Consider the following 15,778-nt stretch of genomic DNA (forward strand, 5'->3'; position numbering starts at 1 on the left):
CAGATGGAAAGCAAAATGTGGCTTAGAAGTGTAATGAGAGAGGCTTGCTTCTTCTCCCTCTTCCCTGAATTGACCTCCTCTCTTGCTAGTTGAGTTCTATTGGTTGCAGTGTAGAATGTGTCAGAGTGAGCTCGCTGCATGGATGAACAGATAAACCTGAAAGAAGGCAGGAAAGGGTTGAGGAAGCAGGCTTCATCTTGTTTCCAGTATCATCCATCAGATGAGTCTATCCATCCACAGAAAATCAGAGGGAACAGTGAAGCTGCCTTTTTGGCAAAGTTTCATTCTGGGAGGGAAGGAAAAGTTGCCTTCCCTGCTTGAAACAAAAGTGAGAGGAGAAGCTAATGTTCTCTTCTAACAGTGGTGGGGATAAAATCCAAATTTTAAGACACTGAGGATGTGAAGAACTGACTCATTGGAAGAGACCCTGATGCTGGGCAAGATTGAAGGCAAGAGGAGAAGGGATGACAGGGGAAGAGATGGTTGGATAGCATCACTGACTCAATGGACATGAGTTTGAGCAAGCTCCAGGAGTTGGTGATAGGACACCATGACAGGGAAGCCTGGCATGCTGCAGTCCATGGGGTCACAAAGAGTCAGACACTACTGAGAGACTGAACTGACTAACTGACTGAGGAATGAATGGGAGCGAGGAAGTAGAGACTGTCCATGTAGATAACTCATTCTGGGGGCCCAGCCAGGAAGGGCAGGAGAGAGAGACTGGGAGAGGAGAGTTGAATGTTTGGGTTGGAGCACATGGATGTCTTTGACACCAGACTCAGATTTTGTCTTACTTGCCACAAGGCCATGACTCCTCAATTTCAATTAGCATTACACCCAGAGGCAAGAGAGAAACTTCCTTATCTTAACCGAGCTGAATCAGCTGGTCTTTCCCTCAGTTTGCTCTTTGGTGGTAGAAAGAGCACTGGGTTTGGAATCAGAACATCTGGACTCCAATGCCAGCTCTTTGATTCACTTCTCTCACCTGGAGTAAATCTTTTTCTATTCTGAGCCTCAGATTTCCCATCTCTGAAATGGAAGTAATTGGCCATATCTCATTGGGTTGCTGTTAAAATTGACTCAAGTGGGATCACGTCAGTTTAGGCTGATATCAGTAGGAGAATGCACATGATCTGGCCTCAGTACATTGCTCAGGTACTTGATGCACCTTCATTGATTCTAAATCCATTTACTGGCAACAGCACTTTCTATAAAAGCATCTAAGAACTATAATTTAGGACTATTACACGTGACAGTTAGTACACAGTTGTCCCTCTGGGAAGACTCTCTTTTTGTTTACATAGAAGAAACATTGGGCCAAGAGTTTGGCTGACTGCTCAGAGCACAGCACTGTCTTGTCAAAATCACACATTTCTAGAGTTTAGTCGCCCACTTTGCCAATTTGGATTCTCAACTTTGTCTGAATACCTAGAGGCAGTGTAATTCAAGGGAATAGATTAACACTGGCCAAATTTACAAGAGACCTGGTATGTGATATAAGAGGTGCCAGTATATTTTTAACAAATCTGTCTATTGGTGTTTTATTTAATGTGTTACTTATCTATACTTAATCATTCATTCAAAGCTTAGTTTGTTCTGTGCCAGATATTGTGAATACAAAGACGACAATAATGATCCCTTTAGGAGCTAACACTCTGTCAGCAGAGAGATTTGGGCAAACAGATGCCTGCGAAGCAAGAGATGAGTGCAAAATATAAAGTCTAGGAACTTCAGTATCACTGAAGAAAGGTGATCTCTTCTTGTAGGAAATCAGGGGAGATTTGAGAGCAGCAACTGCTTGAGCCCAGTCTTGAAGAGTAAGTAGGAGATGGAGATGGTAAGAAAGAGCCCTGCAGACAGAGGGAACTGTGATCTGGAGGCATGAAAGAGCCTGCTCATTCTAGAAAATGTTTATCTTGGGAACGAGTTCCATGGGAATGGAGTATTGGATGTAAGTGATGTAAGCTGCAGTGGAAAGTGGAAAAGCAGATGTTATATCAGGGAAGACCATGAATATGAGGATTTGGGGCTCATCCCATGGGCAGAGGCAGTGAGGGAGAGGGGCTGGGATGAGGCAGTCTCTGCATGCGTGAAACCAGACTCCCAGGAAATGACTCGCTGATCCTGATGTCAGAAGAAGCATACATTGATGACATTCTTCATTAAGATCATACAACCCACCTCATTAGCTCATTACTCAGTTGGCTTGCCATCATTAGTTTGGCGGAGCACCTGCCCTCCTCTTTTATGAGCGAGGGGACTATTCTATGTCCCATATGGATAACTTGTTTCCATTTTAAAATATCTTGTTTCTAACCTATTACAATATAGCTCAGCCAACAAGAACGTGGAGCCAGACTGCTTGGGTATGAATCCTGGCTTCTTCATAGTTGTGGGAGCTAAAATGTGAGCTAAAGGCTGTTGTATCTCAGTTTCCTTATCTATAAAATGGGGGCTAATATAACTGTCTACCTTTAAATGTTGTTGGATTAAATGGGTCAGTATACACATGAAGTGCTTAGAAATGTTAGTTGTTGTTATTATATCTTAGCAATTAGATTATAGCTTTAAAAGTTCTATTCTAGACTTTTAACAACACCAGGCCCCAAATGGAGTCATTTATGTTAAGCCCCATGACACCAAACTGAGACTTAATTAACAGTTTCAGCTCTCCCAGAAATGGAAGCTTAAAACAGTCAGTAAGGAATTGCTTGATCAGCCCTACTTAGGTAATCTGCCTGATATACTCCTATTATCCCCTAAAGAAAAGTCAGCTTTCAATAACAATCCTTTCTTTTTTTCTCTTTGCCTAGTATAACTTCATTATTCTTGCTTCCTTCTGCCTATAAGTCTTTCATTTTGTTCAACTCCTCAGATTTCCTTTCTATCTGTTAGATTGTATTCTATATGAATGTGCTCAGTCACTTCAGTCATGACCGACTCTATTCAACCCCATGGACCATAGCCCGCCAGGCTTCTCTGTCCATGGGATTCTCCAGGCAAGAACCCTGGAGTGGGTTGCCATTCCCTCCTCCAGGGGATCTTCCTGACCCAGGGATGCATCATCTGCATTTCCTGTATTGCAGGCTGATTCTTTACTACTAAGCCACCAAGAAAGCCCAGATTGGATGCTACCTGATTCAGATTGATTTTTGTTCAAATAAACTCTTAAAATTCTTAATATTTCTCAGTTTGTCTTTCAACAAGACCCATGAGATTTCCCTAGACTCTGGAGGATTCTGTCTAGTGTTAATCAAAGAAATTCAAACTGTCTAGGTTCAAATCCCAGTTTTGACCCTCAGAGTCCAGATAATCTTTGGCAAGTTATAAAATTCTGTTAACCTCAATTTGCTCATTTATAATATAAAAGTGATAATGTGCACCTCAAAGGATTAGTGTGAGGGTTTAACACAATAATGGCTGTAAATATTCTCATCACACAGAAGAGATACAATAATTTCCTATTTTTTCCATTAGGAATCAGTGAACACTGATTCTTACCTGTAACCCAAATAAGAAAATCAACCCAACAAGAAAGAGCACATAGGGAATTTTGTCAACTAGGTTTCAGAGATGAAAAACTGAATAAGAATGGACTTTGGATTTGTCTTTAAAGCCCAGTGAATAGATTAATCATGTTTTATCCAGACACTAATTAACCTAAGCAGATGTGAAAATTGTGAAAAATGTCTTTTTTCTCTTTGACCCTAACTTGAGTCTTGGGCACATCCATCGCAGATTTCTTTCATGTAGATAAATGGTGCTGAAATTGCACTATGATTACTCACCTTGGTTATAGCCTCTGGATTCCTATACAAGTTGTTTCTGAAGCCCCAAAGCATACATCTATCTGACCTGAAGAGTTGCCAGTTGGAAGATGACTTTGAGTTAATCTAGCTGCCTTTCAGAGACACTCAAATGTATCCCTGGTTTAGGCACATCTAAGTGAATAAACTGTGGAAAATTCTGAAAGAGATGGGAATACCAGACCACCTGACCTGCCTCTTGAGAAATCTGTATGCAGGTCAGGAAGCAACAGTTAGAACTGGCCATGGAACAACAGACTGGTTCCAAATAGGAAAAAGAGTACGTCAAGGCTGTATATTGTCACCTTGCTTATTTAACTTCTATGCAGAGTACATCATGAGAAACTCTGGGCTGGAAGAAACACAAGCTGGAATCAAGATTGCCAGAAGAAATATCAATAACCTCAGATATGCAGATGACACCACCCTTATGGCAGAAAGTGAAGAGGAACTAAAAAAGCCTCTTGATGAAAGTGAAAGAGGAGAGTGAAAAAGTTGTCTTAAAGCTCAACATTCAGAAAACTGAGATCATGGCATCCAGTCCCATCACTTCATGGGAAATAGATGGGGAAACAGTGGAAACAGTGTCAGACTTTATTTTTGGGGGCTCCAAAATGACTGCAGATGGTGATTGCAGCCATGAAATTAAAAGATGCTTACTCCTTGGAGGGAAAGTTATGACCAACCTAGATAGCATATTCAAAAGCAGAGACATTACTTTGCCAACAAACGTTCGTCTAGTCAAGGCTATGGTTTTTCCAGTGGTCATGTATGGATGTGAGAGTTGGACTGTGAAGAAGGCTGAGCACCGAAGAATTGATGCTTTTGAACTGTGGTGTTGGAGAAGACTCTTGAGAGTCCCTTGGACTGCAAGAAGATCCAACCAGTCCATTCTGAAGGAGATCAGCCCTGGGATTTCTTTGGAAGGACTGATGCTGAAGCTGAAATTCCAGTACTTTGGCCACCTCATGCGAAGAGTTGACTCATTGGAAAAGACTCTGATGCTGGGAGGGATTGAGGGCAGGAGGAGAAGGGAACGACAGAGGATGAGATGGCTGGATGGCATCACTGACTCAATGGACGTCAGTCTGAGTGAACTCCGAGAGTTGGTGATGGACAGGGAGGCCTGGGGTGCTGCGATTCATGGGGTTGCAAAGAGTCGGACATGACTGAGTGACTGAACTGAACTGAACTGAACTTAAAGTGAATATACATTTACAAACATTTCTTCTGAAATTTACTCATCTTGGCAGCCAGTTTCTCATTAGTAAAATGGGGAGTTTTGATTATCTGGGATCTTTTTTCATTTTTTTATTTTTTGTTGAGATATAACATTGTGTTAGTTTCAGGTTGTACAGCATAATAATTTGATATGTATATATACTGTGAAATGAATACTACAACAAGTCTAGTTAACATCTAGTTTGTAACTAGTTAACTTAGTTACAAAATATTTTCTTGTGTTGAGAACTTTTAGGATTTATTCTGTTTAACAACTTTCAAATATGCAACGCAGTATTATTAACTATAGTTACTATGCTTTAAATTATATCCCCAAGACTTATTCATTTTATAACTGGCAGTCTGTACCTTTCGACCACCTTCACCCGTTTCACCCACAGCCAGTCTGCATCTCTTACAATTACCAATCTGTTCTCTGTAACTATGAGCTCACCTGCGGTCATTGTTGTGCTTTATTTTTAGATTCCACACATATATGGTATAGAAGAGAAATTTGGGAGTTGTCAATATTTTTAGGATAGATATGCTTTCTTCAAATGGTGCAAGCCTCCTGGGTATTCTGATAGTTGCTTTCCTGGAGAAAGGAAAGAAGAGGAAAATTCTTCCCTGCTCCCATAATGGAGAAGCCCAAAATCATGTAACAAAAACTCTTTATTTATTTTTTGGGTAGGAATATGAAGAAGAAATGTTAAGAACTATTGGATTATAGTATTTCTGAGAGCTTAGTAAACTCTCAGAAGTGAGGTAGTTGAAAAGGAACAAGTTTAGATGCTGGAGAGGTGATATTTAAATTCCAAATGCATCTTTTATTAGTGAGAGTGAAAAGTTGTTCAAGTCCTAGTATTGATTTCTCTATCTTCAAAATAGGGATGATCATAACTTTCACAGAAGAGTGAGAGATTGTAAAATCATACTAAATGCTCAAAAACGTTAGCTACTTTATCCCATGCAGGACACTATGGGACCTCCCCAGAACAGACACCACTCCCTCCCGACCACCATCCCTTGTCCTCAGCCTGCCTCTTGCCTGTAAAAAATTTTATCCAAAGAATAAATTTAATCAGAGAAGACAGAAAATGATGAAACAAAAGAAAACAAGACTAAATAATAATAGTTTAGCCCCATCAAGCAAAGTCAAGGACCTTTAGTCCCTTCTCAAGGGCTATAGATAATATTCTGAGCCATATAGCCTTTGATTTGTTTTTCAGGTACTGAAACTCCCATCAGGTGGAAGAAGTTAACTACACGGTAACCAGATTATAGCCATGACATAAGATGCTCCATTTGGCCAAATTCCAAGGAAATGGGAACAAACCTACCCTGGAGTTGAAGGTAAATTGTACTTAAAGCAATCAAGATGATACTGATCAGACCATCACATGACCAATTTCAAGATGATTGCAGGAGCCACCTGTGCTGTTATACATGTAACCCCCTACCTGTGAACTCCTGAATCCCCCCTTTAAAAACTGTGGCCCCTTGATTGCAGTGAGGACTTGAGTCCCTGGGACATGAGTCTGCCTTCTCCCTAGGATTGCCAGCTTTCTCAATAAAGCTATCTTTCCTTTTACCCAGTATCTGTCTCTCTGTATTGGATTCTTGAGCAATGAGCAGCCCAACCTGAGTTAGGTAACAATACCATTTTTTTTCCTAACATCCTGAATCTATGATTCAGAGTAGAGGTCACAGTCATCCATCGTTTTACTCTGTATTTGAAATAAATTACTAATATTGGGGGTCTCCCAGTAATTAAATATACTGATTCATACAATTCAACTCCTGTTGCCATTGCTGGAAATAGTTAAATATAGTAACAATAACCTGCTTTTTTAATTACTTTAAAAGATGATGGGATGGGAAGTTGTATTAAATGCAATTTAAACTCAAAGTCTTTAAGATTCTTTGTAAGTCACTTCTAACTTTTAAAATGTCCTAATAGATAAACTAGATGTTCTAAAGACTATTCACAAGAGTTCAAAGTGACAATACCTCAGTGATCCAGAGAAAGAAAATTTTTAAACATGAGCTTGATGATGGGAAGAAAGTTCTATTAACATTATTTAACTTCAAAGGCATCAGTATCCTCAAGATACCATAGAATTAACTGATTACTTTGTAAAAATGGAGATTACACAGAGTCACACCTGTCAACTGCAAAAAAAAAAAAAAAAAAAGGACAGGAAAAACTATGCAACAAAAAGGTTGCTCATTTATGTGTCCCCCAAAACAAACAGTTTCACCTCTTGTCCTTTGTGAATTGACTTGAATTAACTTCAGCATTTATCAGAGGGAAGGAGAATAATACAGCCTTACAGATTGCTATGGCCTCTTTTATTTAGAAAGAAAGCAAGGTTTCATGATGCAATCCTAAGCTTCAGCCCCGTCTCCGCCCCTTACAGCAATGTCTTTGAGCTAGTCATAAAATGCCCTGGAATTTCAATTTCCTCATCTGTAAATAGGAATAAGTTTTAAACACCTTGAAGAGTGGTTGTAAGAATAGTTGAGATTTGCTTTCCAAAATGTGTACCTTTTTTTTTTTTTTTAGCAAAATAGTACAGCCACTTTGGAAGACAGTTTGGCGATTTCCTACAAAACTAAATGTGCTCTTAAAATTATTGACTCAAAAGGCACAGAAAATTTATGTCCACACAAAAATCTGGACAAGGATGTTTATAGAAGTTTTATTCATAGTTCCCCAAACCTGGGAGTAGCCAAGCTGTCCTTCAGTAGATGAATGAATTGTGGTATATCCAGGCAATGGAATATTACTTAGTGCTAAAAATAAATAAGCTATAAAGACATGAACAGATATAAAGGAAACTTAAAACTTAAATGCATATTACTAAGTAAAAGAAGCCAATCTGAAAAGGCTACATACTATATGATTCCAATTATATAGCTTTCTGGAAAAGGAAAATCTATGAAGACAATCTGATAGAGTGCCTGATGAACTATGGACGGAGGTTCGTGACATTGTACAGGAGACAGGGAGCAAGACCATCCCCAAGAAAAAGATGTGCAAAAAGGCAAAATGGCTGTCTGAGGAGGTCTTACAAATTGCTGTGAAAGAAGAGAAGTGAAAAAGCAAAGGAGAAAGGGAAAGATATACCCATTTGAATGCAGAGTTCCAAAGAATAGCAAGGAGAGATAAGAAAGCCTTCCTCAGTGATCAGTGCAAAGAAATAGAGGAAAACAATAGAATGGGAAAGACTAGAGATCTCTTCAAGAAAATTAGAGATACCAAGGGAACATTTCATACAAAGATAGGCTCAATAAAGGACAGAAATGGTTTGGACCTAACAGAAGCAGAAGACATTAAGAAGAGGTGGCAAGAATACACAGAAGAACTGTACAAAAAAGATCTTCACTACCCAGATAATCACGAAGGTGTGATCACTCCCACTTACCTAGAGCCGGACATCCTGGAATGTGAAATCAAGTGGACCTTAGGAAACATCACTATGAACAAAGCTAGTGGAGGTGATGGAATTTCAGTTAAGCTATTTCAAATTCTAAAAGATGATGCTGTGAAAGTGCTGCACTCAATATGCCAGAAAATCTGGAAAACTCAGCAGCGGCCACAGGACTGGAAAAGGTCAGTTTTCATTCCAATCCCAAAGAAAGGTATGCCAAAGAATGCTCAAACTACCGCACAATTGCACTCATCTCACATGCTAGTAAAGTAATGCTCAAAATTCTCCAAGCCAGGCTTCAGCAATACATGAATCGCGAACTTCCAGATGTTCAAGCTGGTTTTAGAGAAGGTGGAGGAACCAGAGATCAAATTGCCAACATCCAATGGATCATCAAAAAGGCAAGAGAGTTCCAGAAAAACATCTATTTCTGCTTTATTGACTATGCCAAAGCCTTTGACAGTGTGGATCACAATAAACTGTGGAAAATGCTGAAAGAGATGGGAATACCAGACCACCTGACCTGCCTCTTGAGAAACCTATATGTAGGTCAGGAAGCAACAGTTAGAACTGAACATGGAACAACAGACTCGTTCCAAACAGGGAAAGGAGTACGTCAAGGCTGTATATTGTCACCTTGCTTATTCAACTAATATGCAGAGTACATCATGAGAAACGCTGGGCTGGAAGAAGCACAAGCTGGAATCAAGATTGCCGGGAGAAATATTAATAACCTCAGATATGCAGATGACACCACCCGTATGGCAGAAAGTGAAAAAGAACTAAAGAGCCTCTTGATGAAAGTGATAGAAGAGAGGGAAAAAGTTGGCTTAAAGCTCAACATTCAGAAAACTAAGATCATGGCCTCTAGTCCCATCACTTCATGGCAAATAGATGGAGAAACAGTGGAAACAGTGACTGACTTTATTTTTCTGGGCTCCAAAATCACTGCAGATGGTGACTGCAGCCTTGAAATTAAAAGACGCTTACTCCTTGGAAGGAAAGTTATGACCAACCTAGACAAACCTAGACAGAGTATTCGGAGAAGGCAATGGCACCCCACTCCAGTACTCTTGTCTGGAAAATCCCATGGATGGAGGAGCCTGGTAGGCTGCAGTCCATGGGGCCACTAAAATCGGACACGACTGAGCGACTTCACTTTCAATGGTCACTTTCATGCATTGGAGAAGGAAATGGCAACCCACTCCAGTGTTCTTGCCTGGAGAATCCCAGGGACAGGGCAGCCTGGTGGGCTGCCATCTATGGGGTCACACAGAGTCAGACATGACTGAGGTGACTTAGCAGTAGCAGCAGACAGCATATTAAAAAGCAGAGACACTACTTTGCCAATAAAGGTCCATCTAGTCAAGGCTATGGTTTTTCCAGTAGTCATGTATGGATGTGAGAGTTGGACTCAGCTGAGCACCGAAGAATTGATGCTTTTGAACTGTGGTGTTGGAGAAGACTTTTTTTTTTTTTTAATTTTATTTTATTTTTAAACTTTACATAACTGTATTAGTTTTGCCAAATATCAAAATGAATCCGCCACAGGTATACATGTGTTCCCCCTCCTGAACCCTCCTCCCTCCTCCCTCCCCATTCCATCCCTATGGGTCGTCCCAGTGCACCAGCCCCAAGCATCCAGTATCGTGCTTCGAACCTGGACTGGCGACTCGTTTCATACATGATATTTTACATGTTTCAATGCCATTCTCCCAAATCTTCCCACCCTCTCCCTCTCCCACAGAGTCCATAAGACTGTTCTATACATCAGTGTCTCTTTTGCTGTCTCGTACACAGGGTTATTGTTACCATCTTTCTAAATTCCATATATATGTGTTAGTATACTGTATTGGTGTTTTTCTTTCTGGCTTACTTCACTCTGTATAATAGGCTCCAGTTTCATCCACCTCATTAGAACTGATTCAAATGTATTCTTTTTAATGGCTGAATAATACTCCATTGTGTGTATGTACCACAGCTTTCTTATCCATTCATCTGCTGATGGACATCTAGGTTGCTTCCATGTCCTGGCTATTATAAACAGTGCTTCGATGAACATTGGGGTACACGTGTCTCTTTCCCTTCTGGTTTGGAGAAGACTCTTGAGAGTCCTTTGGACTGCAAGGAGATCCAACCAGTCCATCCTAAAGGAGATCAGTCCTGGGTGTTCATTGGAGGGACTGATGTTGAAGCTGAAACTCCAATACTTTGGCCACCTGATGAGGAGAGTTGACTCATTTGAAAAGACCCTGATGCTGGGAGATTGAGGGCAGGAGGAGAAGGGGATGACACAGGATGAGATGGTTGGATGGAATCACTGACACAATGGACATGGGTTTGGGTGGACTCCAGGAGTTGGTGATGGACAGGGACGCCTGGTGTGCTGCAGTTCATGGGATTGCAAAGAATCGGACACGACTGAGAGACTGAACTGAACTGAACTGATGAAGACAATAAAAGATGGGTGGTTGCCAGGAATTGGTTGGGGCAGGTGGAGGAATGAAGAGGTAAAACATAGAAGATTTTTAAAACAGTGAAAAGACTCTGTCATTAATGATGGATCCATGTCATTATACATTGGTCTAAATCCATAGAATTCACAACAGGAGTGAACCCCAAGGTAGACGATGGACTTTGGTTGACTATGATGTGTCAGTGTAGGTTAATCAACTGTAACAAGTGTACCACTCAGGTGGGGGATGTTAATAACGGGGGGTGGGGGGGTGCTATGTGTGGGAGCAGGGAGTATATGAAAAATGTCTTTACTTGCTGTGAACCTAAAACTGCTCTTATTTGCTGTATGTCTCAGGAAACCCAAACAGAGGCTTTGTATCAACCTAGAGGGGTTGGATGGGGAGGGAGATGGGAGGGAGGTTTAAAGGGAGAGGATATACGTATGCCTATGGTTGATTCATGTTGAGGTTTGACAGAAAACAACAAAATTCTGTAAAGCAATTATCCTTTGATTAAAAAATAAATAATTTAATTTTTAAAAGTCTTTTAAAAATGTGATTCTTGTGTCACTACTGTTCTGCCTATGCAGAAGGTATAAAAAAACCAAACAGATAAAGTCTGGGTCCTCTCACTCCACAAAGTCCAGAGTAGCTCCATATTGGCTCCAAGATTTTAAGTATTTGAAAACTCTTAAACATTTTCATTTAGTTATTCAGGTATTCACACATGTATACTTTATTTTGCTGTGATCCAGACACTGTTGTAGCCCCTGGGGATACAAGAGTGATCAAGATAGACAAAGTCCTGGACTTCATATTCTAATGGGGTAATGTCCATAGGACTGAGGGGAAAGTGATTATTATTTTATTAGAGGATTGGCTTTAAGAAAACTGACAAGTCTGGCTGTCACTTGGAGAACATGTGAAATCTGAGTTTGGAAGCCAAATTTCTATGTCATATTTTTCAAGAAGTTGTGCCAGTCTGGCCAAAATGCTTCTGCTTTGGGGAAACGGACTTGCCAAATGGCAAGATGGGTTCCAGTGAGATGGTACAGGCATCCTTCCCCAAGGTGGTGCAAGTAACCTACTGCTCAGAGTAACTTGCCAAGCATCCTCTTTATGACATAAAAAATTCACCACTCTCCTCTCTTTAATCATGTGGCTACTTAACCTGCAATCAAATGCTGTCTATGGATTGCCTTGGACTAATCTTCACTAAGCATGGGTCATTTTCATATCACTTTCAAGGTATTTCTCTCTCTTTTGACATACACATGTACTTTCATTATCATGTATAGATTTGAGAGTTGGACCATAAAAAAGGCTGAGCACTGAAGAATTGATGCTTTTGAATTGTGGTGCTGGAGAAGACTCTTGAGAGTACCTTAGACTGAAAAGAGATCAAATTATTCAATCGTAAAGGAAATCAGCCCTGAATATTCACTGGAAGAACTGATGCTTAAGCTCCAATATTTTGACCACCGAAGAGCTGACTCATTAGAAAAGACTCTGAAGCTGGAAAAGATTGAAGGCAAAAGGAGAAGGAGGCAACAGAGGATGAGATGGTTAGACAGCATCACCAACTCAGTGGACATGAATCTGAGCAAACTCCAGGAGATAGTGGAGGACAGAGGAGCCTGGTGTGCTACAGTCCACGGGGTTCCAAAGAGTTGGACACAACTTAGTGACTGAAAAACAACAACAACTCACTACATAGGTTTAAATCTACTCACATTTTACTCAAAATTTACTTATAAAAATTTCTAGTAAATAAAAAACTGGGATCACTTTCTGGAGACCAGAAGGTGTGCATAGGTAATGAATGCTACACACACAGACACAAAAAATGTTATTAAACTCTAACGTGCTTTCTGCTAAAGATTTTCAGCCTGAGACCTGCTCTCTCTTTTTAAAATGCACTAAAGAAAGGGTTCAGTCAGTCAGTCAGTAGCTCAGGCGTGTCCAGTTCTTTGAGACCCCATGGATTATAGCCCGCCAGGGCCCTGTCCATGAGATTTCCCAGGCAAGAATGCTGGAGGGGGGTGCCATTTCCTGCTGCAGGGGATCACTCCAACCCAGGAATAAAACCTGTGTCTCTTGCATCTCCGGCACTGGCAGGCGGATTCTTTACCCCTAGCGTCACCTGGGAAGCCCATAACAAATGTTAGAGTGCTGCTAAAGATATGCTGACAGTAAACTGGACTTCCTGCTTGCCTTAATCAGAAACATGGAAATTGAAAAAGGGCTGTCTCAGTATGTGACTCAATGATATTTAATTCCATGGCTGCATACCACCTAAATTAATCTCACAGCACACACTGATCTAAAATAAAAAGACTGCCATATATTTCTCCAGCAAAGATGGGTTATTTAGAATCAGCAGACAATTGCAATTTGAAGTCTACCCCACAAGGCAAGGGAATGAGAACCTTTTTATAGAGGGGGGAGAAAAACAAGATGGGAGAGCTGTAGTAAACAAGGAATCTGTGGCTTTTCATTGGCTGAATCCTTGTCAGGAAAAAAGAGGAGTCCCTCTTCCTCCTGTTGGGTTCAGCTACCATCGCAGGGTGTGAGAGCTCCCCCTGCAGGTCTCCTGACTATTCAACTGTGGTTTCTGTTCATTTGGGCTTCCCTGGTGGTTCAGGCAGTAAAGAATCAGCTCTCAATGTGGGATACCCCGGTTCGATCCCTGGGTCGGAAAGATCCCCTGGAGAAGGGAATGGCTACCCCACTCCAGTACTCTTTCCTGGAGAATCCCATGAACAGAATTGTCTGGTGAGCTACAGTCCATGAGGTTGCAAGAGTCAGACACGACTGAGCAACTAACACTCTGTTTATTAAATGTTTATCATTTCTGGCCTTACATTTAGGTCTTTAATCCATTTTGAGCTTATTATTGTGTATGGTGTTAGGAAGTGTTCTAATTACATTCTTTTACATGTAGCTGTCCAGTTTTCCCACCATTTACTGAAGAGGCTGTCTTTTCTTCATTGTATACTCTTGCCTCCTTTGTGCCCAGAGGTGCTTCAGTTTATCTTTGGGCTTTCTGTTTTATTCCATTGATCTATATTTCTGTGTTTGTATTAGTACCATACTTTCTTGCTTACGGTAGCTTTGTAGTATAAGTCTCAAGTCAGAGAGCCTGGTTCCCCCAGCTCCATTTTTCTTTCTCAAGATTTCTTTGACTATTCAGGGTCTTTTGTGTTTCCATACAAATTGTAAAAATTTTTATTTGAATTCTGTGAAAAATATCCTAACCTTAAGATTTTGATTCAAAGGAAAATAGGAATCTCACTTGGACCTCCAGGGTTAAACTCAATGATAGCTCAAAACAAATTTTTATCATACTTAGTCAGCCATCTGTATATATGGGCTCAGAATCTGCAGATTCAACCAACCACAAATTAAAAGTATTTGGAAAAAAAAGTCCAGAAATTTCCAAAAAGCAAAACTTGGATTTGTCATATGTCAGAAACTATAACATTTTCACTGTATTAGGTATTATAAGTCATTTAGATGTGATTTTAAGTCAGTGGGAGGACGTATGTATACCACAAACAAATATTACAGCATTTTATATGAGGAACTTGATCACCTGTGGATTTTGGTATCTGCAGGGGGTCCTGGAGCAAATTCCCCTTAGATACCAAGGGATGGCTGTACATTGAGCTTTTGGGGAACTGGATCTGCTAATGATAAAGTGGAACTTTGATGTATCCTCCTATTGGTTTTCCTGTGTTTTGCTTCCTTAGGAACTTGGTGGAAATGAGAGTTGTATTATTTTCTATTACTGCTCATCAAACCACCCCAAAACCGAATGGATTAAAACAACGACTATTGATTTGTTCATCACTCTCCGGGTTGGCAATTTGGACAGGGTTCATCTGGGATGGCTCATTTCCGCTGCACCTGTGTCAGCTGGGCTCATTCATGTGTTTCCAGTTGGTGGATCAGCCAAGTGCTGGCTGTCCCTGGATGCCTGACGATTGCCGAGGGTGATGGGGGAGCTGGGCCACATGTCTCTCACCACCCTCCTTGTTAGTCTGAATGACTTCCTGTGGTGGCTAAGTCCCAAAGGCAGCAAGAGCAACTTTCATTCCTTTGTTACCATTCTATTGGTCCAAACAGACCCAGTCACATGACCAAGTCCAGAGACAATGTGGGAAAAGATAGGTATAAAGCCTTGCATGAACTGGGGCCACATTCACCTCTCCGGCTTTGTCTTTAGCTAGACTCCCCTCATCCTCAGCCTCACCAGTCTCCTTCCTTCTCTATCTGCCTCACTCCCACCGTATCTTATGATCTAGACTCATGGAAACTAATTGCATTCCCTACCTTCTCCATGTTTATTTTTCCTCTCTGGCCCTTTGCTCATGCTATTTACCCAGGTTTGGACTTTTTTTAACCTACCACCATCCCTCTTCTGCTTCTTGTGACCAGTGCTGGCCATTCTTCAGCGTTAAATGCAACTTCCTACTTGAAGCTTTCTGCCAATCCTCTGAGACTGTAAACTTTTCTTAAAACACGTTTTCATGGCACCCATCTCCTGTGCTACTACATAACATATGGAACTTGTCTGTGTGTTCATCTGTACCCCCACCAAACTATGGGCTTTATAAGGATGGAAACCATGCACATTTCTGTGAATATAGCCCATCAAACTTGTTTCCTCTAACCTTCCCAAGGAAAAGCGTTCTCTAGAATATAAGAAACTCACTTTTGCATTACAATGGTGTGAGAACAGGGCAAGCTCAGGACATGGAGATGTGGCATTTTTCCATTCTTTTCTGGACTTATGTTTGGCTAATGTGCTCTATAATCGGCCTTCTGAATCTGAAATGTTCTCTGAAAGAAGTTTACC

The sequence above is a fragment of the Bubalus kerabau genome, chromosome 1, assembly GCF_029407905.1.
Source record: "Bubalus kerabau isolate K-KA32 ecotype Philippines breed swamp buffalo chromosome 1, PCC_UOA_SB_1v2, whole genome shotgun sequence".
NCBI classification, from domain to species: domain Eukaryota; kingdom Metazoa; phylum Chordata; class Mammalia; order Artiodactyla; family Bovidae; genus Bubalus; species Bubalus kerabau.